Raw genomic sequence first — 27471 nt, 5'->3', positions numbered from 1 at the left:
GAGCGGGGAGCAGCAGCCCTGAAGAAGAAGAGGAAGTACAGTCATGGTAAAACTTCATCTCGAGTTAGGCAAACAAACAAACCCAGAGGACAGGAGCGCAGTGAAGCGACGTCCTCGGGATCTTCCCATCGCTCTCCATGTATAGCTTGGTGGGTATATATAGACACAGACACGCACCCACGGACCCATATGTGTCCACATACGTTGCAGTATAGTTAGCTGTGTTATATCCTAAAATAGCATCTCCGGTAGGGCAGTTTGGATCCCAAACGCACTCGAGCTGATGTAGAACCCACGTGTCTTTTTAGGAAACGTATAGTTTAACTGCTGGCCAAAATACTTGAGTGATTTTCAGGCCTCTATTTTGGTACACCAGCGGTGCAGGCGCTGCTTATGCTCTTGTTCCACATGCTGAGGGCAGATCCCCGCTGCCAGGGGCCAAGCCTGCATGCACTCATCAGGGCACGCCGCATGTTGCTGACAGTTGTCAGGAAATAAAACCGACCGAGTACAATATAGAGCAATTTTCACAATGCTTTGGCTTTAGGCCGCTGCTAGAATGACTCAATGCTGCTTGATTTTGTCTTGGTGTATGTGTAATATGCTCAGACAAAGACCTAAAAATAATTTGGTACCTTCAAATAATTTGTGTTTGGCTTCCCCAAGCATAGAGCTTTTAACTTGCTCGCAGAACATCTCCCAGTACTTGGTGTGTGGAAAAATAAACACAAAACCCAAAGGCTTTCTGATGACAAGCACAGTTGTGGTGCTCAGAATCGGTCTAGTTCCTGGTTCTGAATCAGAGCTTTTGAAAAAAACACAATTTCAAGTATTTACTTTAGTCCTAGTAAGCTGCTGTTCTCGGCGAAGTGATAGGGTGTTTCATTCTTATCGTGTGTTGTAAATGAGCAGAAGTTTCATTTAACGATTTGAAATACTTTTTATAACTTATTTTTCTTTTGATTGTTATTTTACGAAGGCACTTAAGTGTATCTTTTTCCAAGGACAGTGGTCAGCGTAAATGAAAACTGCTGTTACGGTTCATCTTTGGAAGTTGAGGGGAAGAAATGAAGGACAGTGAGTGAAATCCTTGTTAGATGTCCGAATAATCTCTCTTGTTTAGGGTAAGGTTTTATAAAGACCCTGTTTATTCAGGATACTTTCGTGTTGTTTTTTGATTTAAAGCTGGTTGAGTTGAGGCATTCCTTTTTTTCCCCCTTTCCTTAGGAGGTCTCAGAGTACAGATTCCTACACTTCTGCTGCTGCCCTTCACTGAAGGGGAGCACCTAAGGAGTGTGTTTTTATTTCCTCAGCCAGTTACTGTGCTGAACATCTCTTCGTTACTGCTGGCAGCTGTGCTGTGCTTTATAAGTTGCTGAGACTGCTGCTACAGGATGGGCTTGAAATTTGTCCTGCCTGTGGGCAGCGTGACAGCAGTAACTGCACGGTGGGTCTCGTGCCCTTGCCTTATGTCTTCTGGTCGGGCAGTTTCACTCATTGCCCTCCTAATCCTCTTTATTTGGCATTTATTGGGAATGTTCTTCTCGCTCGTACGTCAGGAAATATCTGACATAGGGAACATTCTTTGAGTTTCCTTCTGTTTTGATCCACCACGCTTCTCTCTGCTTTGTTGTCCCCTGAACGCTCATAAAACCAAGATGTTTGGGGGAACTGCTGTGAGCAGTGTCTTATGTGGCAGTACCATAGCGCTGGTTGTCCTGCTGCTTCCTACGTTTGGCATTGTTAACGCTGTCTGAAAAGGAAACTGAATTTCTTCATTCTTTTTGGAAAAAAAAAAAAGGAAGATAATGCTTGCTTTTTCAGTGAAACTAATCTTCAAGGTCGGTACTATAAGCTTTTTTAGTAGGATATCGGGCAGTACAAGTAAAATTGGTATCTCCTATCTTTATCATTAATAGGCCTAGCAGTGTTTGTCCCAGGCTGCAGATACCACTGCTGCAAGATGCAGGTCTCCCTAGCTGGCATCTCTTATTCCCTGAGACTTCATGGTGACAAATTTCTGACCTGTGCACGAGTCATTCTGAAAATCTGCTTGGGCTGAGCTTTTGGTGTTTGTCTTGACCAAGTCTGAAAGGGAATCTTCTGTTCTTAGGTTGCTTGTGTGTGTGTTTTGTTTTTATGCCCACATTTTGTAGGTCAATTAGCAAGAGAAACCTTTTGGGGAAGCTCGTCTCTGACACAGCCATGTCCTCAGCCCAGGAAACCGAACTATTAGTTCCTTCTTTGCTGTAGCACCTGCTCCGAATAATTGGCTCTGTGTACCTTGCAAAATGGGGCCAGTTTAATCTTTACATGGAAATAGTGTGGTCGTGGTGCTAAATGTGCTGCATTGTTGTTCTAAGAGCCAGCCAGACTTCAAAGAACTGAGTTTTGAAAATATTGCTGAAAGTTGCAGCCCTGGAATTGTCTCATGCTTAAAGAGTCTTGCGCCACTTAAAAGCGATGGGAGCAGTGGGTTTACAGTGAAACCTGGGTGTAGTTTATAGGAAACCAGGGTGCACATCAGGGCTGAAACAGTGCACCAGGGCCTCCTGCCTGTTCAGAGCAGGGAGGATGGAAATGCCTCGTCCCCCTGGTAGCAGGGGATCGGCTCTTTCTGGCTGTCCCATTTATAAGAAAATTATTGTATTTGCATTTGTCTCATTGCCCATATCCTGACTCAGTGGCAGGTGTGGATAGTAATGCATAACCTAATGTGTGATAAATATAAACACAGGCTTATTGTTTATCAATATAAAATATTTAAACACAATGCTACATGGTACGTGGGACGTGAGTAATTGTTTGTTTCAGAATCTGATAGTGTATTCATTGGGAAGTTGTACTGACAAATACAACTTATTCCGGCAGGTCTGGAATGTTTTTTTCATTGGTTTTAATGGAGTTCCTTTAATTCCAGTTGCTGAATTGTGCCAATCATAAAAGCATGCAGTGACTGAAGAGGCCTGGCCATTCCAGCGTGATGAAGAGGGCTACAGCAGTGTGTTGCATGACTAGAAGTAGCTGTGTAAAGCTGAAACTTACCTGCTTGCAGGTGAACAGCTTTGCTTGTCCCAGCCCAGGCACCAGTTAGGCTGCGCTAAGCTGACTGGGGAAACTGGTCCAGGTTTCAGCCAACTTCTGGGGTTGTGGTACTGTAACCGGGGAGCTCTGCCTGTGTGAAGGCAGCGGGGTTCGTGCTGGTACCACGGAGGGAAGGAGGCAAGGGGTGTTCCTTCTGCTGGCAGTGAGGGCTTAAAGTGTAGTGGGATAAAAGCTTTGTTTTATGTGGAGTTTTAGAGGGACTGAAGGAAACAAATACGTATCTTAGTTTCATTTGGATTTTCCTACTCTTTTCATTCTTTTTTTTTTTTCATTTTTTATTCAAATTTCATACTCTTTAGGAGGGCATTCTGTTGGTGTCTCCAAGGGCAATCGAACTCTGCTTTCTCCCATACGTGAGGTGTGTTTTTAATGCGGTCATTTCAAGGAATTGGCTTGCGCTAATTCACTCCTAATAAACATTAAAGCCTTTCCTTTAGCTGTGAAATCCTTTGACGAAGCTGGCTGGCTGTGAGGAGCACCAGGCTTTGCTTCCAGCAGGAGAGAAGGTGTGCAGTTCTCTGTCTGTGTCATCGTGGAAAATGAGCCAAGGAATTGAACTGTGGCCTTTGCCAGTGCTGTGTGTTCTCCTGGATGCGAGACTTTTCCATAAAAGATATTTCTTTTCTTTTAACGTGATCTGTTAGCTTTCTAAAAGGAGACCGAAGGATGTGACTCAACCTTACAGAAGGAAGGAAACATGAAATGAAGGCTGTTCTCCTGTTCTGAACTTGCAGCAAACCTTTGCAGAGGGTTCAGTATTGTTGCTAAATAAATGCAGAACTGCTGTACTCTGCGTGAAAAATAGGGAGAGCGCAGCTGTGTGTGTGTGTTCTCGGCTTTATGAAAAAAACGTTGGCTGTTAATGTCATCTTGCATGTAAGCAAAACAAAAAAGCACCCCACACACCCTATTTTAAGCTATTTAAACCCAAAGGGGTCTGAAATCAGCCCTGCTCCCGCTTTCTTCTCTACACACAAAATGCCATGGATCCTGCTTTGTATCAGGTGGGGGTTTGAGGTGAGGGAAGTCAGCAAATGGGTAAGCTGTGGACAGGAGGACAGCAATGCTGCTAGCTCTGCTTATTTTTCTTCTCAGCATCTGCTGATCCCAAATGAAATTGGGATCAGTACCAATTTTGGAGCCTAAGTGGTAAGCGTCAGTATTAAACATCTTGGTTTATGGTAGGTTTTTTTTTTTTTTTTTTTATCTAAAGGAAGCCTGCTAGCTAAGGCAAAGAAGATACAATAGCAAAACGTGGTTCTTTTGTTCCTTTTATTCTACAGTTAGTGTTGAAAGGGTGTTCCAGATTTAAAGGAATTAACATCTTCTTGAGCGTAGTACCCTAGGGGTGTTTCTTCCCTGAAGTGGGGTATGGATAATATTGTGAAGCGTGGTTATACAATGGAAAAAATGAAAATAAAACAACAACAAACACACCCTGGTGACTTGGCGCACCAGCTATGCTCACTCCTTGGTCGAGGTGTAAAATGGATTTTATCCACACCGTACAGGTGCCAATCACTGACCGAACTCCCCTTGCTGTTCTGAAACGTGGCAAGTCTTGTCCGTGCCTGCACTGAGGAAATCTTGCTGACCATTGGTGGGTCACTAAACTGCCTTTAGCACTGCCATTTGGAGCTGTCAGCTGAAAGCAGCCTTGTATTTATTTTTAAAGCACAACTGGTGGCCCCTCTGAACTAGGGAGAGGCTCTCACAGCCATACAAACACCGCTCTTGGCACTCACTGCAGCTGAGGGGAGTGGAAATGCCCGATATTTCAGCATGGGACCAGAAAGTCGTGATACGATGGAAATATCTCATCAGAGGCTGCTGCAGGACTTCCACCCTGTAAGTTCATTCTTGACCTTGCCCTTTGAGGAACAGGCTAAGTGATGGGGAGATTCGATGGCAGCAGAGACGAGAGGAGCACAGGTGGGCAGAGGGGCTCTGTCCACGTGCACCACCGTCGGCTTTTTCTGCTTGATTGTAGCGAATCTACATGGACCTCAGGAAATGGCTGACCTAGTTTCTTGGCTGGTAAATTAATAGACACGTCTGCTTTCTGTAAAATCTGATCGCAGACCGAGCTGATGCTTAAAATGATTGAAAACCTTGGAGCGCAGAGACAGGATGCTGACCTTATCTAGGCTTTGATGTTAAGGCACCTGAGAGGTGATGTGATCAAGGGATATGGAATAAATAACACGGCACAGGGTGACAAGGAATGAGTAACTTCGTCGCGGTACGTGAAGTTGGCATCCAGTTAGCAGGCGTAATAGGTGTGAAATAAATTAAATCAGGCTTTTTTTTTTTTTTTCTCTCCACATAATAATGTAACTGTGGCACTTGCTGTGACACTTGTGTTTATAAATTTAGTTTAAAAAAAAAAAACAAAACACTCCTGTACTTGTTTTCATAGCAGTACTGAAAGTCAGTGTTTAAAGGTAGTGGTAGTGCTGGTTGTGAGATCGATTGTGAGATATTTTTATGCCAAAGAATAGCGTGGGAGGGGAGCCAGTCTTATCCTGGTAAATCACACTGGATGTGAAATCTGTGCCTTGAGAGCTGCTTCGGAAGTCATTCTAGATCAGGACCTGAGAGTCTTTCATGTGGTGGTCTCCTTCTTAGTAAAGATGCTAAGGGATTGTTCATTTTTCACCATCTTGTGTGGAAGGTGACTTTGTAAAGCTCTGTGTGTGTGGGGGGGGGGTGTATACATACTTTTTTTTTTTTTTTCCCAGATCACTTGCATCAGTCTTAGCATCTCTTGCTCTGCAAATCCAGCCTCTGTGTGGAATTAGGCTTGTCTTTTTGCTGCTGTGTCCAGCAGGAGAAGCTCAGGTTAACCTGCTGAATGAGGAAAAACCAAATTCTCCTTCCTCTTGCTTTTGGGGTGCAGGGGCAGGAGGAATGGAGCTGCCAATTAAAAGCTCCAGCAGCTTTCCAACAGAGCTGCTCCTAACGCTATTCAGTGTTAAACAGACTTGTTTAAAATATGCAGAATTGCAAAATTCCACGCTAGAGATAATGCTTGGCTCGTGGGGTGGTTGCTTCTCAGTGCCGGTACTCTGGTTTTCTTCCCTTTGGGTGACTGCCCTAGGAGTGGGTTGTTGATGCTCTGTGCGTGAAACTGGATTTTTTTTTCTGCTTGAAGATGGGAGTTTTCTGCTAGCAGGTGTGGTTCAGATTAATTTTGTCACCGTGATTCCTGTTGGTATTCACATGCCGTGTGTAAACTGACTTTTTGCAGCTATTTTGGTGGCTTCGTGTTTCCCTGAAGTTAAGAGCCTTACATAGCTTCGTGTGCCTCTCCAGCAGCGAGTGACGGGGTGGGAAAACTTATTTTCAGATGTTTCTGCTGTCTGGTGATTTAAGTTTGCATCATTTTGTTTCTTCACAGCCTGGATTGCATGTTTCCATCTGGGTTTGTTAAGGACGAGTAGGTCATCAGAACAGAAAGGACAGCTTAGAGCAGTGTGGTACAGGCTAACTTATGGACTCACGTGTTGTAGTCACCAGTACATTCCCAAGTCTCCTTAAATTTTGGTAAGGAAGGAACAGTTTCACCACCACACATTTAGTTGAATGTGCTTATAGAGCTCAGCAGAAATACCCTAACCTTGCACCAGATCAAGTCTTTGAGCTGTTTATCCTAACCTGAAGGTCATCAAAAGATGGTCAATAACGTGTTAAGGAGGAAAGCCAGCAGAAGCTGATTCTGCTGCTTATTTTCTGTGCTGCTGGTCCAAGCAGCCGTAGAAACTGCAGCCGTACGTGGTGCTAGCGGTTAGTGGGATATCCTAAAGCCCCGAGATTTGGTTGACTTGCATCTTGTGTTAATACACGAGCCCTGCTGGGAAGTTAAACTGCACATTTTCTGATTCAGATCTGTGTTAAAATGATGCTGTGCTTCCGATCCTCTCAGCACAATCGAGTCCCATTCAGAATAGATTTCTATGTGGTCCTTACTTAAGACGTTGTTTTGCTAACCTGTTGCCTCAAAGCAACCTTGAGATAAGCATCGGCCTCCCCGGGTAGTTCTGACAAACGGCGTTAAGTGTAATTGGGCACCGTGTCTTTGTAGTGGCTTCGTGTTCACACAGAAACCCTCACCAAAACTCTAAGCCGTATTTTAGTTTAACGCTGGCAGGAGTTGTGCGAGTACCTGAAGCAGTAATCCAGCTGAAGAAACATTTGTTTATGCCTTTTTTTTTTTTATAATTTTGGTTGCTGAGCTGGAGCTTTGTGTGTGTGTGTGTGTGTATAAAGATGAGCAGGGAAGGGCTGCAGTCCCCGCTGTGCAGCGGGTTATTCTGCGAGCTGCTCTGAAAATAACTGGCAGAGTGCTATAAATGGAGTATAAATGGCGAAATAGTTTTTTATACATTCCAGCAATTTTTTTTTGTCTCTGTTGTCTATTTTCATCCTGGTGTACCTGAGTTTTGAGTGTAGCCTTCTGCAGTAACATCTAATCAAGCAGTGCTTAATGAATGCTAGCTCCTGAGCATGAACAGGATTTTTCTTCCTGTGATGCAGCTGGAAGTTAGGGTAACTGGAAGGCAGAGGCTCTGTCCTGTGGAAGATAGGATGGGAGGTGTTTAAATAAATAAAAGCACTGTTTGGGGGTAAGTCTCTGCTCTGGAAACTGGGCAGATAGATCAGCCTCACTGCATCCGCGACCCTGGGGGAGGAGCTGAGCTTCAGCTTTACTCAGGCAGCCCCGCTGCGGTGTCTGAAGGGTAAATCAGATGGGAGCCTTGGTTAATCCTGGGAGGAATTGCGTTGAGTAAGTACACCAAGCAAAACGGAGGTCTCTTCAAGACAACGTCACGGGCATGTGTTGAGTAACCTTAGAATAACAGGAGGGTGATGAAAAGCGCGGCTTTGACTCTAGGCTGCTAACGTGAAGCTGAGATTATTTATAATGGTTAGACTGAGGGAAGCTGTAAGTGTGTACGGATTTGAAGTCCTGCAAGAGGGCTTGACAGGCCCGACTCCTTGAACAAACTGTCGTAACGCGGGAGTTGATGAAAGCTTGACTCCAGTTAAAAAAAAAAATAAAATAAAAAAATAAAAGGTTACAGCCAACACCATGAGTTCAGCTGCTTCATTGGATCCAGCTACAACAATCCCGTTCTTAATTATGGTATGGCTCTGTGTTCTGGTGTAACAACTGCCCCCCAGTTTTCATGGTGTTGTCTCTTTCATTTCCTGCTGTTCCTTGCAGCTAACCTCCTGCGTCCTGCAGCAGCAAAGGCCGTGTTCCCCTCTCCCCTTGGGAGGTAATGAGGACAGGTGAGAAAGTGGCTAATGTTATCTCCTGCCACCCCTGCTGCCTGCTTGCTCTTTCTAAGCTTAAATAATTTTCTAGCAGTTCTTCTCAAGGTTGTAGTTGGTTATGTTGATTTTCAACATCAGGTATTTTTAGGTCTGCGTATCTCAAGGCTTTTCTTCTGACAATATCAGACTTGTGTAGAGGCAACAATAATGCTTACTGGTCCAGCTTGGATAAACCAACACGTTTCTCATGGGGGACTTAAAGGGGTAATGTCTAGAGCTGTCCTAGGCAATTCCAGCATCCTTCTTGTTTTTAATTAAAAAAAAAAAAAAAAAAAAAAAAAAAAGTTGGTCATTTTGGCCAACTAATCTTTTTGTCATGGGAAGGGGAAATGAGCACTTCTGGGTCTGATAACAGAGCTTTAAGCTAGGAACCACTGAAAGTCTTGCAAATACCTTTTAAAGTCAGTCCTCCCATTAGAGCCATTAGAGCTGTGAAGGTGAATGCTTTTAAGAAAAGCTGGGAGGTGAATCCAATCCTCTGATCATTGTCACGAGCAGCTCCCCTGCCAGTGTGACTGCAGGAATAACGGGGGGACCGACTACTTGGGGCCTTGGTGCCGCCTTTGAATTCTGTGCATTCGTACCAGGTTTTTGTTTGTTTGTTTTCAGGTACTGGTTTTGTGTGTGCTTTGGGAGACTAAAGCTGTAAGGAGGTGTTTTGTTCACCCTTTGGTTTTATGGATGCTCGCTCATATACATACAAGATTGTTTTTGTAGTTCGTATGCCATTGCAGTGTTGAAAGCATCTAAGAGTGGCACTCCTGGATTATTTTTTCATCTCCTTTCTGCTGTGGAAAGGAACTAACTAGCCAGACTTTTCTACCAGTAAGGGATACTTTTCTGTATTTCTTTGAGTGTAGCTACAGGCAGTGTGATTTAACCAGTGCTCTGAAACCAGAAGCAGGTTCACCTCGACTGAAGGAGCAGATACTAGGGCTTAACTTCCCCCTTCAGTCAAATACCAGCAGCAGGCTAAAAAAGCCAGCCTGTACTTACCTTAATGTGATCCAGCTGTGTAACTTCATGTTATAAATGGTTCCCAGCTTGAGGATTTACAAGAGCAAAGCTGGGAGCTGCAGGTGCCTCCTCTTCCTCACCTAGCACCTCAGGTAAGTTGTGGGCTGACTTCATTTACTGTTTGACTGATTTGCCCATGAAACCCCAGTCAAGGCCTCGATACCAAGCGTGAAGCTCCAGTAGGCTGAGATTTCTCCAACAACGGTGTTATTTTGGCTTGGTCGCTTTTCCTCAAATAATCCTGGGACAGGTTTTGGTTTGTTTTGGTGATGTGCTGTGTGTGTTTTTTAGTTCTTCTAACTAAAGCCAGCCCTGTGGCTTGGGTTTCTTGGCAGTTTGACTTGTGCCCACTGATTTCCAAGTGACAGGAGTGGAAATTACTGGGTTTTGTTGACTTTGTTACTGCAGGGGTTCTGACTGTTAGTGTGCATCAGGAGCTGCTTGCCCTCTGCCTTCACAAGTGGGGAAAAAAAAAGTGTGGACAGGTTTCAGGTTTCTCTGAGTTGCAGTGGTGTTGACTTCAGTCTCTTGGAGCATTTATTTTGTAAGTGGATAAGAGTAGACTTGGTTAGGATTTTGGAAAGCACAACTAGTCTTGAAGATCAGTTACTTCACAAGCACTCATTTTTTTCCCTAAAATACCCACTCAGGCGTTTTAAAGAGTAAGCAAGGCAGAAATAAGTTTTTATCCTTTAACACAGGGCTGAAAGCTACACGTTTGTGTGCTGGGATTGGTGTTTACGGTGGTGTCTTTGAACTGTTGCAACACTGGTGAATGCCTTAGTGATGAATATTTCTGATAACAATGCCTGCGCATCAGAGGAGCCTGTTAAGGGTAACCGTGGAGCTTGATGACAGCTGAAATTTGCTCTTGGCAGCTTCAAAATCGTGAACAATGACAAATAATATCACTTAAAACCATTGCTAACTCTTAAGCTTTCAAAACATTTTATTTAAAAAAAACACAACCTTCAGGGGAGCTACTGAGCTGTGATGAAACGCAGCGCTAAGTTCGGATAAAAGCTCCGAGCTGGTGTCTCCTCTCGTCTAGTGTGTCCCTGACAGCTCCTGGGAGTTCCTGATATGGCTGAGTGCAATTTGGAGTAACGTCTGTGTAAGGGCAGAGTTGTTCTGTGTGTCGTTGTTTCTGTTTTCATTGGAAACATCTAAAATTAAGATATGAAATGCATTTAAAAAATATATATATTCACTTACCAGGACACACAACTTGGCTTTAATATATTAATGTTGATAGCTTAAAATATTCAGTTTAAACCAGGAATTTTCCAGCTCTGTTTCTTGTGTGTGCATGTGTGACAACACCTTTGTGGAGCCCAGGGTGCTCTAAGTACTGTGACCTCAGGCTGAAAACCTTTTCCGACAACAGCGGCATTCAGAAAGGGTAGAACAGAGACCCCAAAGTCTAGAAGAACGTAAGTGTTCTGCCTTTGGCTTTACAGAGCATGGGCTTACAACGCAAAGTAGAGAGAGTTGCAACTCAAAAAGGTTGAGCCACTCCTTGGGGTGGTAGCTGTTAGTGGCTGGTAGGGAAGTTATTTCAGAAACCATCATTGCAGGTGTTGCACTAGCTCGACCCAACAACAAAGTGCCTCTTTGGAACAGTGATCCTTGGGGTAAGGTAGCGTTGAAGCAGCTCGTTGGTGTTGTGGGCAGAGTGGGCAATGGCAGACCCTAAATGTCTGTAAAACACTGTTTGTATTGGTGAAATTTCTTATGGTAATCAAAATTTTAAGTGTGTGTGTACAGGGGTTTGTGGTGATACAGAAATCGCGTGGACTCTGGGGTTATGGAGAGAGAGAGAGACCACCCTCCAGAGCAAGCATCTCTTCCCTACCTAGTTTTTGACTGACTTCTTGACTTCTTTGACTTCTTGAGAAATCCTGATCACGTTTTTTGGAACTGCTTGGTAGCTTGTTCACTGCTCGTGCTCTCAGCTGCCATAAGCATGGTGTCTGCTGTTTGGGACAGGGCTCTGCCCGCGGGGCTGACCAGGAGCCAGCCAAGAGGTTGGTGGCCCTGTTCCAGGGAGGCAGGAAAGGACAGAGCTGGTGGATCCTGTTAATGGCTTCAGTCTAGCTCAGCATTTTCACAGAGACCACAAACTTATCTTCAAATCTAAGGCTTGCCCGTGGAGCAATTTATTTATACGTATGGTACTGCTAATACACCTAGTAGAATGAAAACTGTACTTTTACACTCATTTTTGATCTTAAAAAGTTGTCCTCATTTGTTAAAAATCATTAACCTGATACTTCCCAACATTTTAAGACACTCCTCTAATAATCCAAAAACAACCAATGTTGCAGTTTGAGCTGGGTGAAACTTTTTTCCATGTATATCATATTTGACATATATTCATCACTTTTTTATTTATGTTTATTTGTAACCTCTGTGAAAAGATGACTTGATCAGTGATTTGGGATGCCTTGCATGATTTTTAATTTGAAATAGTACTAATAAAGCATCTTTGGGGTAGAATATTAATTCATATGTTGAAGCAAAGTTACTGTTACGTCCAGGATTAGAGTAGACTGGCTCACATAGTTAACTTTTTACTGCCTGTAAGACAAGAGCTTTCAACAATAAAACAACTTCCATTATTTCTCAGTTGATGCCGAAGAGTTTAACGTGAGTGCTTTTGTCAGGTATAATTGCACTCTGATTTTTGGAGCTGCCCTGTGTCAGCAGCTGGTGTTCTTGATGTGAAACAGTGGGGAGATCTGTTACCTGTTGTGCTCGGCATGGTGTGTCCTCAGGGACTGCCAGAAGGTCTCTAGGCAGCCTCTGCTACGCTTATCTCTTTCCAGATTCACCCAATTTTACCTTTGCCATCTCTTCCTGTAGCAGAGTTCAAAGACTGCACGCTTGGCTCAGGTCCTGTGATGCTTGGTGGTGTATGTGCAGCCTCGCTGCAGGTACAGGTACAGCAGTGTTAATTACCTGAAAGCAAATAGGAAGCCTGTGCTAAAATCTGGGGTTGAATGCGTGTTACTGCAGTGCTAGATGGAGTTCCTGTAGCTAAATACCTTCTAATGTAAGATAAGAGCAAGATGAATAATTATCTGTGAAACTCCTCTGTTTTCTCTGCAGTTGCACATTGACTGAAGCATGTCCAAGTGAAAAGCTTTCATTCTCTCAGACCTGGTAGATCTTGCTCAAATTTGTAATGCTATTTTTGCTGCTATTTGTATTTTTAAGCAAATAACCAAAATTCCACAAAAATATGAGAGATACAGGCACAGAAGGCCAACATCCACTTCTGTATTTTGATGATAAGACACTGAATACGGTTAATATTTATGGTTTTCAGAGGCTTAGTAACACCACATTCATTTTTATAGATAGACTGAGGAAAGCTACTAAAAGCCCCTTGATTGGCCAAGTGGTTTTGCATCGCTTGTGTAAACTCAGCTTGTTTGTTCTAGTTTCTCTCTGGTGCTCATGACAGCGCCATAATGCTAAAGTAATTTTGTAGTGCAGTCACAGTGACAAGCATATCTTTATTAATGGGATTTATAGTTCTGTAAGTCTCACTTCCTCGGTCTTGTTTCTGTCGTGTTCCAATACTCGGAGATTGCTCGCAAACGTCTGCAGTGTTTGGAAAGTTCCTGCTATAGGAAGCTCTGCTAGAGGAGCACCAATAAATCATCCGGTTCTTTGGCAGTGCCTTTGCCACATGAGATGTCCCTGATAAATTGCTTAAGTTCATGAATGGCAATGCAAATAATCCCATAGTAGGTAATGTTTGTTCTAGCCCATGCTAGGCGTGACAGGCCTTGAGCTAAATCCTGTCTCTCGTGACAGTTAACTATCTTCCCTTGCTCTGAAGCTCCTTTAAAATAGATGATACGGAAGATTTCTGAAGGAAAATCTTGAAGGAACCTGAAGGCAAGGAGACTTTAATCAATCCTGCTGTAGCAGATAACTTCTGAGTGCTCCACGCTGCATGTGTAGCCCTTTCCTGCCAGCAGCCAGACACGTATGTTGTGTGCAATTCATCAGTGCAGCTGTACCCCATCCAACACGCCCTGTAGGCACTGAATCATCGTCCTTGCGCAGCTCTGTAGGCGCTGAATCACAGTCCTGGAGCAGGTGAGCACTGCAGCACCACACGGTGGACCCAGCTCCTTCCTAGAAGGCATGCATCTGCTCTGCGTGTGCGTACTTTGTTCGTACCTCCTGCCAAGCTGGAGCTTGCTCCCAGGTTCCTGTTGCACAACGCAGGTAACGCTCCTCCAGATGCCGTGTTTCAGAAGAGCTCACGACTCTCTGCCTCTGTAGGACTGAGTGTGGGGCTCCTACATGGTGCTGCTGCCCGTCATTTGGCCACATGAGGTGGGTGAGGGCCCTGCTGGCTGCTCAGGAAGGAGCAGCTGGGAGCGTGCTCCACCTGTAGAGCAACTCGCTTGTCACGTGGCTGTAAAGCTCTTTGCAAATGAAGTCCCTGATGTAAATTTGGAGACTCCAGAAGGCAGGCGCTTCAATTTCAAGTCTAGTTAAGCTTTATTCATACCATTTATTCCTGTTATTCTATTACTCTTGAAATCCGTGGTCCTAGAACTTTGTGTCAATGACTGCAGGTGGGTACAGGGCTTGTACTGATGATACCTGTGCTTTCATCCACTCTGATTTACTGGTAAGTAGATGAAGTGCAGCCGTAATGTCCGTCTCTTGTTGCACTTTTAGTTATGCACAGCAACTTAAAATCCACAAGAACTTGTGCTGGGTGTGACTCTACAATGTGAATTTCATCTAATACGGGGCCTTTCTTTCATGTGTGTATTTAACGTCAGGTTCTTAGCTGCATTTCTCTGTGAAAAACTGTACCCCAGAAGGTGTTAATCTTGAAACAAGTATTTCTAGCCTCATAGTAGCAAAAATGCTTTGCAGTCCAACCAGTCTGTAAATAAAAGTAGATTTTTTTTCTACCTGTTGTTCCAGAATACTTTGATTTGGAAAGGATGAGCTGATTCCTTTGTCGTAGCCTCTATAACACGTATGTGACTGTTTGAATGTTGGTGTTGTTGCACTTCAGTAGGAAAATATAGCAATTGTTGTTAAATGCTTCATTTGTCACCACAAATACAAAGCAATTTAGAAAAAATGTAGAGCTGCTGTATTGACTTCGCCTGTAACATGCGCTGAATGCATGGTGCAAAGCCTGTGGAGATGATGGCCCTTCCAACTATGTTGTCAACAAAGATCTTGTACTGTAGATGCAGACTGAAGTGCTGGGAGGATGTGGGAGTGTAAGAATGGCTTAAAGTTCATCAGATTTCCTGTGCAGAAATAGGAGTCCAGTTGCCTCTAATGACTCTGGTGAGAAGCGGATGTAAGAGCTGAGGCAGCGTGCAAACAGCCCTCCGAGGGTGAGACTTCCTACTCGAGGTCTGAAGCACTGCAGTATCTAAGAGAGCAAATGGTAAATATTTGGGCCCTAAAAAGATCATTCAGGCCATCTAAGCGAAGAGTTCAGGCTACTTAAACATGAGATTAAGTTAGGTCTTGTAAACAAGGCTAAGAGCTTGAAGTAATACCTGTAGACTAGATAACAAGCTTGTCTAAATCCAGCTGATTAGGAAACAGGAAAAAAAAAAAGGCTATATTGACCAGATATCTAGATCAAGGGCTTCGTACACCTTCCCTGCTACCTGGTTTCAGTAGTAAGAGCATTTAAATTGCACCTAATGCAAAAGAAGCAGGCTCTTCTGCATAGTTGGGAAACCAACCTCTGATCTGTTTGGGGAGTTCAGCGCCTGTGTGAGCCTGGCTGGTGCCTGTCCCGGCGGGAGCTGGGGCACTTTGCAAATAGAGGTTTAAGGGGTGGGTCTAGGGAAGGCTCAGCGCAGTACGACCTGGTGAGAAGGTATTTTTATGGCATGGGAAATGGCTCAGTTCTAATCTTTGCTCACAATAGGTCTTTGTCCAGTGGAAAACTGAAACTGTTCTTGGAGCCTGGATGTGCAACTGCTATCCTCTTGCTATGAGCCTTACTTAGGAAGAGTTCTTGTAGGCTGTTTATCTTCAACCATTAGAGTAGTCAATGCCAACTGCTGGTCTGCTGGTTTGTGTCACACAGACCTTCCTTTATTCCACCTCTCTAAAGAGTAGACAAATTAGGACTGGTCCTGTGTTCATCCTGTGGATTAATTCCTAGTTCTAACAATGTGTTTTGTTCAGTCTCGTGGCCAGGTGTAGTATAATTAAGGAGAAAATATTAACTTGAGATATCAGGTCAAAAGATGTGATGCCTGTGCTTCAGAATGAAGAAATTTTCAAAGTTCTCTTTTCCTATATTCTCTTCCTCGCCTGGTATCAGGAGCATCCTCTCACCAGTAGTAGGATTGCTCCTACTTCAGTCTGTATAACTGTGGACCTGCCGTTTTCATCCTGCTATGAAAACCTATTTCATTACTAAGCTGGGGAATGCTTCATCTGTGTCCTGCCTGCTCACCTCAGAGCTGAGCCACTCGAGGAGCTGACCTCCTTACTATATGAATAACTATTTTAAAGAGGAACTGAATAAAATACTGGTTATGTTTGTGTTTTTCTCAAGTCCTGCCTCAGATATATTCTGGCTGCCCATAGTTAAATTCTCTGTCTCATGTTTGAATATTCAAATGATTCCTATCAGTACAGCTGTACTTCCAGTTCCACATTTCTTTTAAATAAAGAAATATGCTCATTGTATGGTTAAAGAGATCTGTTGTTAGCGGTTTCAGTTTTATGTTAAATGCAAGATCTGTGATGTTTCTGCTGCTGTGTTTATGGTAAATGTAGGCACAGGTTCCTGAGCTCCAACTAGGTGAGTGAATTCAGGCTGGAAGATGGATGGATGGTCTAATGGTAGCCAAAGCACATGAAGTGTGAATGAGCTCTCCTGCATCTTGAGCTATTCCCCATGAGTTTGCCTTGAGATTTTTATAATAAAACTGGTAAGGGCAGTATTCCCAGATTCAGACCCTCTGTAATACTTCAGGTTATTCTGAGAACCTATGTTTTAAAGGACAGTGGCTAAGCCATGCAACTGTGAGCTCAGAATGTCAGGTCTGGTGTTTGATGGCTGAGATATGGCACTGAAAGGAGAAAAGCATTTACAGTTGGAAATCCTTTCTGTGACTTTGGAGTAATTCACAGAGAAAAGCTGGTCAGTGTTTTGTTTGGTAAACTATACTTCAGCTAATGCATTGTGTTGGACTGGTAGTACTATAAACCCACGCCAAACACTTGCTGTGGGGACAGGGAAAGGTTATGTGTGAGTGCTTTCTGTCTCCATCTCTGCAACTCTTAATTTAACTGAACAATCCTCACTTTACACACAGAATTAACTTCTGGTACGTGAATGTTTCAGTGCCTTCCCACTCAAGCACATAAGGAGTATCATCAAATGTTAAAGTCTGGTAAATAAAGAAAATTAGCAATTGACAATGGTCAGAGCACCTCTCGAGTGCTATGGAGCTCTGAGGAAGCAGAGCTGGACTGTGTTTTGGAAACAACTCGTTTAATCTTTGTTATGCACTGGAGCATCATCATTATTAACTGTGTGATTTGCAGCTGAAGCTCAGACTATTGAGTTGTAGTATTGTTTCTTTTGATCTTAAACAGCTTCATTACTCTCCTGAAAATAAAGAAATGAGAACTTACTTTTTCAGCTGTGTAGAAGGGAACTACTGGGGATATGTTAATAGCTCTCTGACCAGCAATTCCTCAAGTCACAGAACAGTTTCTTCTTCCAACTGGAAATTGAAGTTTTGGCATTGTAAGTTGGCAAGGAAAAAATAACTTTGCATCATTCTGGTGAGTGATGGAAGCTTTCAACCAAGTTTTGTTTTCTGTGGAAACTATCTATAGGAATGCTAGTGTTTATTGGTTTTCCTGCTTTTATAGGGGACTGGATCTTTTTTTCATAGCTGCCATACTATGAAGAGCAAGCAGTCTGTCAGAAGCTCTGCAGGGGTTATTTTGACTGCTCGGTTTGCCTGCTGTCTTATGGCTGGCAACAGAATTCTTTATAAACTACCAGAAGCCTTCTGACACTTAGTTATCCTTAAGGATCTTTATAGGGATTTTCTAACCCATCTTTCTATGCTGAGCCTTTCAGATATACATTAACCTGCTGATGGGTTGTTGTCACTCACAGTCTGTTGTGATCCGTGTTGGGGAGGGTGCATTGCCTCAAATTCCTTTTGCAGTCTTCTCCACTTTCTGTGTTTTGGGCTAAGCAAAGTCGAGCACAGATAATGATGTGTCTAACACGTGATTTTAAATGCGGTTTGTGTCTCTGCACCAGTGTTGGGTATACAGGTTGATGCCAGGTGGAGTTATTTATGGAATCCTAGAGTAGCTTGGGTTGGAAGGGACCTTAAAGCCCATCTAGTTCCAGCCCCCCTGCCCTGGGCAGGGACACCTCCCACCAGCCCATGTTGCCCAAAGCCCCATCCAGCCTGGCCTTGAGCACCTCCAGGGATGGGGCATCCACAGCTTCTCTGGGCAACCTCTGCCAGGGCCTCACTGCCCTCTGAGTGAAGAATTTCTTCCTTATATCTAATCCAAACCTCCTCTCTTTTAGTTTAAAGCCATTCCACCTTGTCCTATCACTACACTCCCTGACAGAGTCCCTCCCCAGCTCTCCTGTAGGCCACCTTTAGGTTCCTGAAGGGCGCTGTCTCCTGAAGGTCTCCCCAGAGCTCATGTCGAGCTTCTCATCAACCCTCAGGCCTTTCTCCTCAGGGCTGCTCTCAATATTCCTATACATAGGAGCCAGGCAGAGCTTTTAGTTACAATTACCTACCCTGTCAAGTTGTTTGAAAGCCCACAGAGATGTAAATTTTGCCTGCCGTCCAAGTTAGGGATCACTAGGGATCACGGAGGAAATGGCAGCTCAGGCTGCCCCAGGCCCTCACCATGCTGGTGTCTCTGTGAGGCCAGTGTCCGAGCGAGCAAGACAGAACACTGGAGGCTGTTGGGTTGGCAGCTGATGGTTTGTGCTGAGTTAAAGGAAACACTTTGACTTCATTTTCTTTCCAAGCAATCCCTGTTACCTGGTTGTGATGCTGTGGGCCCAGCTCTAACACAGGGCGTGCTTGGCCTATGAGTGGGCTCTTGCTTTTACACTGGCAAAGCCTGAAAAACCTCTTAAGGTGACTTCAACCCCTGCCTAGAAACTGCTGTATCTGGCAATAAGGGCTGTTTTGCCACAATATTTCAGCAAACTTTGTAGCATGGAGTACTCTGAATTTCTTTTTTTTTTTCAGTAAAATGCATTACCTCCTGTTACTGGCTTCACTATTTTCTGTGGAGGATGCAGCCTTTAATGGCAGCAGGTTCTTGTAGCTTACATAAGGGCAACACTTGGAGGCTTGGGAGGTGTTGGCTGAGGTTGTGCCTGTTGAAACACGTACACCAGAGCAAAACAAACACCATGCGACTCACGGAAGACTCTTTGCACCTTTATGGTTAATAATTTTCATGAGCATGAGTTTGGTATGGAGGGCTAGATTTAATGGGGGCACTGTGCTGGGGAGCTGAATTCCACCTTCCCCTTCAGTGACAAAACTAAGGTAAGGGATGGTCCCCTAAATGAATAGGTGAGGTGTGAGGGATGGGTGCTGAAGTAAACAGGTGAGGTCTCCCTAATTTGCCAGAAACAGGTAGGGTTATTGTCTGCTTCGTTCTTTTGGATTTGTCCTTACAAAGCCATGCCAGGGCAGTATGCAGAGGGCAAGCAAGGATGTCTTCTGAGAATGAGCGTGTTCTGCTGTTGTTTACCAGCTATTCTAATTAGCCTGTCAAAGAGACAGTGTTAATTTGCTTCACAGAGGTCTATTGAAATAAAGAAAATTATTTTTTGAATGAATACTGACAGAAAGCTAAGAGCTAAACTGGCAGCTGCTTAATTCTTCAGTGTTGTCATTTATATCATAGGTTACCAGCTCTTGACAGGTTTTATCAATGGAAACAGATCATCTAGACCATATAAAAGAATATAAGGGGTAGTTACTTTGAAAGCTCGATTATTATTTTCTTATTTCATTTTTTTTTCCAAATTTCTGTAGGGACCAAATCTGCAGCAGTGCCTTTCCTCAACAGTTCCTCATGTTGCACCAGGCTTTATTCTTTGCTCAGCACCAGCAGATCACAGAGTTCGTCTGGGAGTGGATGTTGCCATGATTTCTCTGCTCCTCTCTACCTGTTGCTCTTCTACTATGTTGACTTTTACCATCTGGAGTTGCTCTGGAGCTGTAAATCCTGGGCTGAATGGCCAGCACACAGGAATGAGGTGTTGGGGGAAGCTGCAGCATGGGGAGCGCTGAACAGGGGGAGAGCAGTGCTGGGGTAGCATGGGGCAGGAGGATCTCCACGCTGGGTTAGATACAGCTTTCAGTAAGACAAAATCCTCATGCTACTTAATGTAATTATGACGAGGTTTGAACACACAAAGCTGGCGATGTGAGTTGGTCCAGTGGAAGTGTAACCCAAGTTTTCTGTTTAATGAAATCAGCAGTCATGCTTGAAAAAGAATCTGTTTTCTAGTACTGAATAGGAAGCTTTTTCTATTGCAGCGTAGCAGTAGGATCCAAGTATTTGTTGAGTGTTGAAGGAAATTACGCATGTTGCAATTGCATAAGTGGTCACAGCCCCGAGAACTTTCAAATCCAGTTGTCAGGGCTGAAGACAGCGATGTGCTGAGCTACGTGTGAGTATAAGACCTTACGGCTTCCATCAGGGGGGTTTAACTGAATTGTCAGGAGTTGTTAACTTTAGAGAGCTCCTTGGCAGGAGCCATGCCTGAAATATGCTAGGAGAACAATTGTTGAAACAAAGCCTGTGCTTTAACAAAACGAGTAAGGTGTCATGGATGTTTCTTGGATTTCTGCTTCCTCAGGGGAACAAGTCAGTACTTCATACAACAGTGCTGGGAGGGGGGGCGGGTGATAACTGGCCAGGTACCGCTTATTGTATGTGCACACAAACTAGCAAAACTTATCATTGATTAACAGTGTTTTTGTTTTGTTTTTGTTTTTTTTTTTTTTACTTTTGAACTATTTGTAGCAAAAGACTTTTTCAGTGTGACTGCAAATAGAACAAATTTATTTTATTTATCAGTTAAATTTTAGATAGTGACCCCTACTAATCTTTAGAGTCCTTGCCTTCTCCTCCTAGCTGTGCTGTTTGGGTTTCAGTACTCTTTGGTGGGAAGGGGAGGAGGGAATGGATAGTAACTTCTGATGATAGCTTTCAGAAAACTCAAATAATCCGCCAGCCCCAGTACTGCAGAGCCCTTCCCTTTCCCTTCCTCCTTCCTGAGCTGGGACAAATCCGTAGTACTATGTTTTCTGATTAGAAATTTCACTGTGAAGCAGCATACTTTCCTATTAAATGCTCGTTAATCAGGATTATCTAAGGTAAAAGAAGCTGAAGTAGTACAAATTATCACTGAATATTTCATGTCTCTTCAGCTGGATCTACAGATGTCATTAATGTGACAGTATTTTATATTTCTAAAACAATCTCTAATATGAGATGCATTGCAGGAATGGGTTGACTTCTCTACTGAAACAAAGAGAACTGTAGGATCAAGTGGGAGGATCAGTCTTTAAAAGAACCCTTGAGATGTGAAGTATCTGCAGGGTAGATTCTGGTACCAGGAGCAATGCCTGCAGTGGCTTCACTGGAGGCAGGTGAAGTGTCACACCTCAACTATAGGTAAATTAGCTGAAATCCTTGAGAGATAAGCCTGCCAACCTCCCATGGAACAGGTTTATGTAATACCCTAACACAAAGGCATTAGTTTGGCTAGTTCATCACCCAGTTACTGCACTAAAAAAGGTAGGCGTTGGTTGTTGTGTAAACCTTCTCCAAATAAACAGAAAGACACCTGGAGTGCTTGCAGTAGATCTCAGTGGAACATTTCCATAGGAAATGTTGTTCAGTTGCACTGTAAGAGTCTTAAGTTTCTAAACCAGAAACTTAATTTTGAAGTGGCAAATGTAAGTCATCTTAGTAAGTTCAGAAAGGTGTAAGTTGTCATTGACCTCATCTGTCTTTAAATGATGAGAACTGTAGCAACAAAGCATTTCCCCCACTATGTACTATATATACATATATAATATATACGTATGTGTCCATAGAGACTTCCTTTTTTTCTGCTGCAATGAAATATAACTTGGCTCCGTAATGCTGAGATGTAATAATCTATTTCTGATGCTTGTGATCATGGATAGCTAATTGCCTTACTGACTCACAGAACAGTTTGTAAGGAAGCCTGTTTATTTGCTTGTACTGTCAGTTCCATAAAATCACAAGTGTTTTATGTTTTATTTGGATCCCTAAAGCACATTGGCTCCTTGGCACCACAGGTTTAACACTGATTTACCACTGGCACTGGCTGATGTAACTGAAATGCTGTGTATTGTTTCATTTTAATGGAATTCTTCTGTTTGTTCAGATTCTGAAGAGAAGCTGCTGCATCGGTAATCTGAGGAAGGAGAGTTCTCTGTTAAGACTGCAAGAAGATACTACCAACTGGTAAACACTGCTTTAGGTGTCTTTGCTTGTTGAGTGTTTGTTTTCTGTAATATTTTAGGCCAAGAAGAGCAAATTATTTTGATCTATTTAAATCCAAAAATAATCTATGCAGTAACTTATTGTATTTAGCTCTAGCTCACCAGACAAAAGGCAAAATATTGGTCAATAGCATGTGGGGATTTAAATAGAATACGGAGTGATTAAATTCTTCCCTACCAAGTGAGAAAAAAGACTAACCTTTTTGTTCTGGAGTGGAACTTTGAACATCATCTATTTGCATTTTCCAGTAAGACCAATACAATGTACCAGTGCCTCTTACTATACAAAGGCTATTTACTTGAAACATAACTGAACACTGAACCTTCTGATCTGATGCTTCAGAGCCTGGAGGGAGAGAAAAAGGGAAACTTAAAAGAAATCTGTTTTAGAAGCTGAACATGGCTAAGCATGCTAATTGAAATTTCCAGGTGCTTTAGTAGATGTTATTAGTGTGCTTTTAATTATTCTAAGGGTGTTCAATGAGACATAATTTTCACTGAAAATAGTACATGATAATATAATTAAGGATGTATCATAATTCACAGGCATTTATAATCATTTGTAGGTTGCCAGTAGGTTCAGAACAGTAAAAAGATCATCAGGGAAGAGCTACAACCTCTTACTGGCAGCGTACCAACCCAGTTAAGGGGTTGAGCTATGCTGTTCCAAGCCAGTCACAAGGAAACATGAGAATTTAGGCCATCTGAATGTGACTTGACATGTGTGCATCCATAGGTGGTACCAGATTAACAGCTCACTTCTCACATACTCAGTATAAATAAAATAGTAGTCTTCAGTAGGGAGGGGAAGCATCCAGAGAGATGGAAACTAAGTGTGCAATTTTCCTTTGTGACTATCCCTTACTATACACCTTCTATAAAACTTGAATCCTGTGCTTCTGTTAGTGCTACCATTCGAGCTACAGGGCTGAGTAACCCAGGAGACAGTCGTTAGCCCAGAATGGGATGAGCAGCTGGGTCCAAGGATAAACGCGAAATGAAGCAGCGTCCTAGCCAGTAAGGAAACATTAAGCTTCAGTGACCCAAATATTTACAGATGCTTATTAAGCTTCCCATGCCAGTTAATTTACCGAAGTTTTATAAACAACTGGAGATAGAACAAAGTTGTGTTGTACAGCTCTTGCTAATAACCAGGGTTGACAGAGAATATTAAAACACTTTGTCCTGCTGCTCTGCCAAGCCTACAAGCCTTCAGAGCTTTGCTCTCATTAATATATGTGCATCTGTCAGAAATGACGTAGCGAGAACATTTGACTTCGTCTAGGCTTTTTTTATATATAGTCTGCATGCTACAGCTATTTGTGAGCTATAATTTGGAGAGCTCTGGTGCTGAGCTCTGTAAAATAGCTCCAGATACTAAAATGCGTATAAAACTTCTTCCCAGATGCCCAGTTTGAAAGTGCGTGCCCCTTCAGTTTACAGCAAAAAAAGCCTTGTGGTTTCTAGTACGTCACAGTTTGAGGTACTTCACTGACATCAGTCTTGAACTGCACTGTAATTATCATTTTTAAGTATTGTAATCATTTTTAAGTATTGGATTATTCTGATCATACATGATAGAACAAATGATACATCTAAATTTGAGTGCACAGCTTGCCCTGGGCACAACTGAAAAGCTTGTTGGCCCAGCAGTGAGGGCAGTGCTAGAGGTCATCTGTGTGTTTCCTTACTTGAGCTTCCCTTCCCACTCCCCTAGCCCCATCTCTTGCCAAAAGAAGTTAAACAGGATGGCTGTGCTGAGTGAAACTGGGTAGCTCTAGAAGGGAGCTCTTTGTCTGCAACCGTGGTAAAATACTTGTCTTCCTTCAGTATTTCCTTTAGGACCAAGCAGGGCTTTATTAGCTCAGGGGTAGCATTGCGTAAACCTGATCTCACTGTTTCCAGCATGAGCTTTAAAGGCTGGGAAGACACCAGGTGAGGACCTGCTCAGCTGTAGCACATCTTAGAGCTCACCGAGGTCTCAGTTTGGAGCTCCCAACTCTGGGAATATGCTGAAAAGAGAACGTGGTTGCGAGCACTGCATCACTTGGGGCACAACGTGTCTGCATCTTGGTACTGAGATCGAAATGTTTAGCCAGCTGGGCATTAGTGTGGGGCAGGCTGGCCCAAATGGCTGTAATGATTCAGCACTCCATTATCACAGGCAGTGAAGGACATTGTAGTGTTTGCCCTATTTTTCATGTAGTAGCTTTTCTTTTTCATTGTATTACCTCGTACAGGATTGTTTTTTCAGAGCATCAATCATTCAGAGAAGATCTTGCTAACCATCTTCTGCTTTTGAGCAGCTATAATCTGTCGTAATTATTCATTCTTATTCTGTAGCTGTTTCTCTCAGCGGCAGCTTGAACTTGTGCACGTACTTGAAGATTTAAAAATCTTTCCACGTAACTTAAACTTGTTCCCCTGTAAAACGATGGCGGGGAGATGTCTTAAACTGATTAACATGTTGTGGAGTCTGTTCCAGCGCTCCTATTGCACTGTGTGTGGATTAACAGGTTTTGCATTTTGTGCTAATTTTAATAAGCATGAAAACACCTTTGCTGTAATGTTTGCCGAGTGGAAACAAAACGCATCCATGTCACTTCATTATTAATTTTGGGAACTCTTTGTTGTGGCTTGTATAGCTCTTCCAAGGGTAGCGTTTGTCTGGCTGACACGACTTTAAATGTTCTGCTTCCTTGTGGGCAGAATCCTTAAAATTTCTTCAGCAGTTGTTTCAGTCTCTTAGTGCAGATCCCTTGGTATCTGTCAGACTTGAAAAGAGCAGGAAGGTTTGTTTCTGTCTGTCCCCATACCTGTGTGCCTACGGAAGGTTAGTAATGAGGGATCTCATCCAGAAGAGGCACTTTGTTGAGCGAGGCCATATTGCACGTGTTACAGGCTTCTGTATGGCTTTGACTGCCTGGGAAGTTTATATAAAAGTTAAACGTGCTGCAAGAGATATAAAGCAAGGTTCTGTTCTGTTTTGCTCAGTGCTAAATGTTTCCTCTATTAAACAAGGAAATAGGTGTTAAAAAACCTGCAGCTTTTAATGTGGGTGCTCAGAAGGAGGTTTTTCATTTGGGGAAGCCTTATGTAGCCAGTATAGAAAGGAATGAAATTCCAAGTGCTTGTGAGTAACGTGAAAAGCTTTCACTGCAGAGCCTACCAGAGAGCAACAGTAGGATATTGGGAAACCACCAGGATAAAAGAATAATAATCCATCACCGTAAGGTCACATACTGTAAATACATAAAGAAAAACGAGTATCTTTCCGACAACGGAAACCGCTTTTACTTCCCATTTGTGGCAAAAGTTAAAAACCATCTCCTTTGATAGTGTTGCTCTAAATGTATTGCTGCAGGTTTGCCTATAAATTCTCTTCGCAGTTTGGCAGAGCCTGAACTGATGTCACCTCTGTGATTGTGGGTTTGTTGAAATGGTTCTAAGAAAATGGAGCTTGGGTGCACACACACCTCTTGTGTTTTTTGTCACTCGCTGGAAAAGATTTTGGTAGAAATCCTGATGGTTTTATTCATTTTTTTATCAGCATGCATTTTTTTTGTATTAATGCTGGTATCTAAGGCAGGAAAGAGGAATAGCTGGCAGTTTTTAGGTCGAACTGAGCCATCTCCTATTTGCTGGATTTTGTCTTGGGGCTTGTTTAATACGGCTGATTGCAATAGCATGGGAATAGATCAAAGGCTTATAATCTTCTGTGCAGTCCTGGTTTGAAAGCCTAATTTTGCATTCACTGCTGATATGTGCTTAGTCTGCCTGTGCTGGTGCAATGTATCATGGTATGTTTTCTCCCACAGTGGGCATACAGTTACTGAAAACCTTGAATGAAGATGGCAGTAACCTGCAAATGATCAATGACAGGTTGTTGTTTTTTTGGACTGTGATCAAGTGGAATTCAATGCTGAGCTGTTCCAAAATGTTCTTCTTTTATATGCAGTAGTCCTGCTGCAACGCTTAGTAGAGTAAGTAGAAAAAGAAGCGAGGTTTTCAGTCTGGTCTAATGGCTCGCATAGCACACTGTGCTCTGCTCGAGACTTGAGCCATGCCGTTTTGTTTATGAAGGTGAAGCTGCTATTTTTCTTCACCTGTAAATAATTGCTCAGGACAACATGAACTGTTTAGTTCTGTTTGTTCAATGAACCTTCAAATCAAAGACATTAATTTAAGGGTTGTTTTGACTTTTTCAAAAGTCACTTTTAAACAGACCTGCAAAATATGTAAACTTTTTTCACTAGAGCGGCATTTGGCCCGAAAAGCTGTGCTTGTTGAGACAGGTGATTGAGATTTCACATTACATTTTATATGGTCTGTTCTAGGAGGTTGATGTCAGATGTTGCTTATTTCACTTCCTGGCTTACAGAAGGGCTCTTATATGCTTTTTGTGTTTTTTTTTTTTTTTTTTTTGGTTTTTTTTTTTTTTTTTTTTTTTTTTTTTAAAAAAAGCTCTGTAGGGAGCTGGACCACTACCATGTAGTCCCATCAGATCTGGTTAATGCCCAGCTTACTGCTTGGCCGCAGCTGCAGTTTTATTATTTTTGCTTCCTTTTATCTCATCTTGGAAGTAATTTTGGATTTTATTGAGCAGAAATATTGTGCAGGTGTTGAGACTCCGTATCACTAAATTACAGTGCAGCAATTAAGACTTTGTTTTACAGCTTCTCTTCTTTTCCCTGTCTGTTGGACAAAGCTGTTGAATGCACGTGAAGGTCCCTAGGAGCTAGGCCCAGACTCTGGTATTTACCCATTGTGTCTTTTGTCTGTACTATGGAATTTTTGACCATGCTTTCATCTGAAATGCTTCTGACTAAACATTTAGGTCGCAGGTTAAAATAACTTGGTTAGGTTCATCCTTTCTGGACACACATTGATAGGATTGCTTTGAGTTTTCTCACGTACTATTCTTTACTAGCATGCAATCACCCATGTTTTTCTCTGTATTAGAGTAATCATGATCTTTGATTAGTGAAATATTACCGTTCAGCTGATGTGAAAAGCTTCCTTTATGTAATTAGAGCTGGAATGGTTATCACCGCTCTCTCTGGACGGGTGCCGGGGTGGAGGTGAAGGCACTGCTTGGCAGGTAGGAGGTGCTTTGGGGACTGCCAGCGCTGTGGGATGGCTCCTCTGGCTGCAGGGGATCTGCTCTGACGGCTCCCAGCACAACTGACTGCTGACCCAAGGCTCTGCCACGGAGCCAGACACCTGCATGTTGTTGCTCCTGGCTTGTGCATGAGGAACTGCTGCGAGTGAGCTGCTGCCGAGAGCTGCTTAGTGGGGAAGAATAGGGATCTTTGGGAGGAGGTGAAGCAAGCTGCATAGGTATCCCCTTGAGCCTGAGAGAAGCATTTACTGCTTCTAGTTTCAGTCAGAAGAGTGTTTCAAGCTTTTTAAAAACCAATGT

General features: G+C 43.0%; 1 protein-coding gene across 3 annotated transcripts in view; it reads left to right on the top strand.

Moving 5' to 3' along the window:
* Window positions 1-27471, top strand: part of CYRIB (CYFIP related Rac1 interactor B) — a 90847-nt gene that overhangs the window by 27290 nt on the left and 36086 nt on the right. For all 3 annotated transcript variants that reach the window (XM_032181351.1, XM_032181350.1, XM_032181352.1), the window contains exon 2: window positions 21932-22011. The gene's annotated coding sequence lies outside the window, so the exon portion shown is untranslated. The remainder of the gene's footprint in view (window positions 1-21931; window positions 22012-27471) is intronic.

This window comes from Aythya fuligula, chromosome 2 (genome assembly GCF_009819795.1).
Source record: "Aythya fuligula isolate bAytFul2 chromosome 2, bAytFul2.pri, whole genome shotgun sequence".
Classification (NCBI taxonomy): domain Eukaryota; kingdom Metazoa; phylum Chordata; class Aves; order Anseriformes; family Anatidae; genus Aythya; species Aythya fuligula.
Note: the sequence above shows the minus strand (reverse complement) of the source record. Positions and strands in the feature narration are given on the sequence as shown.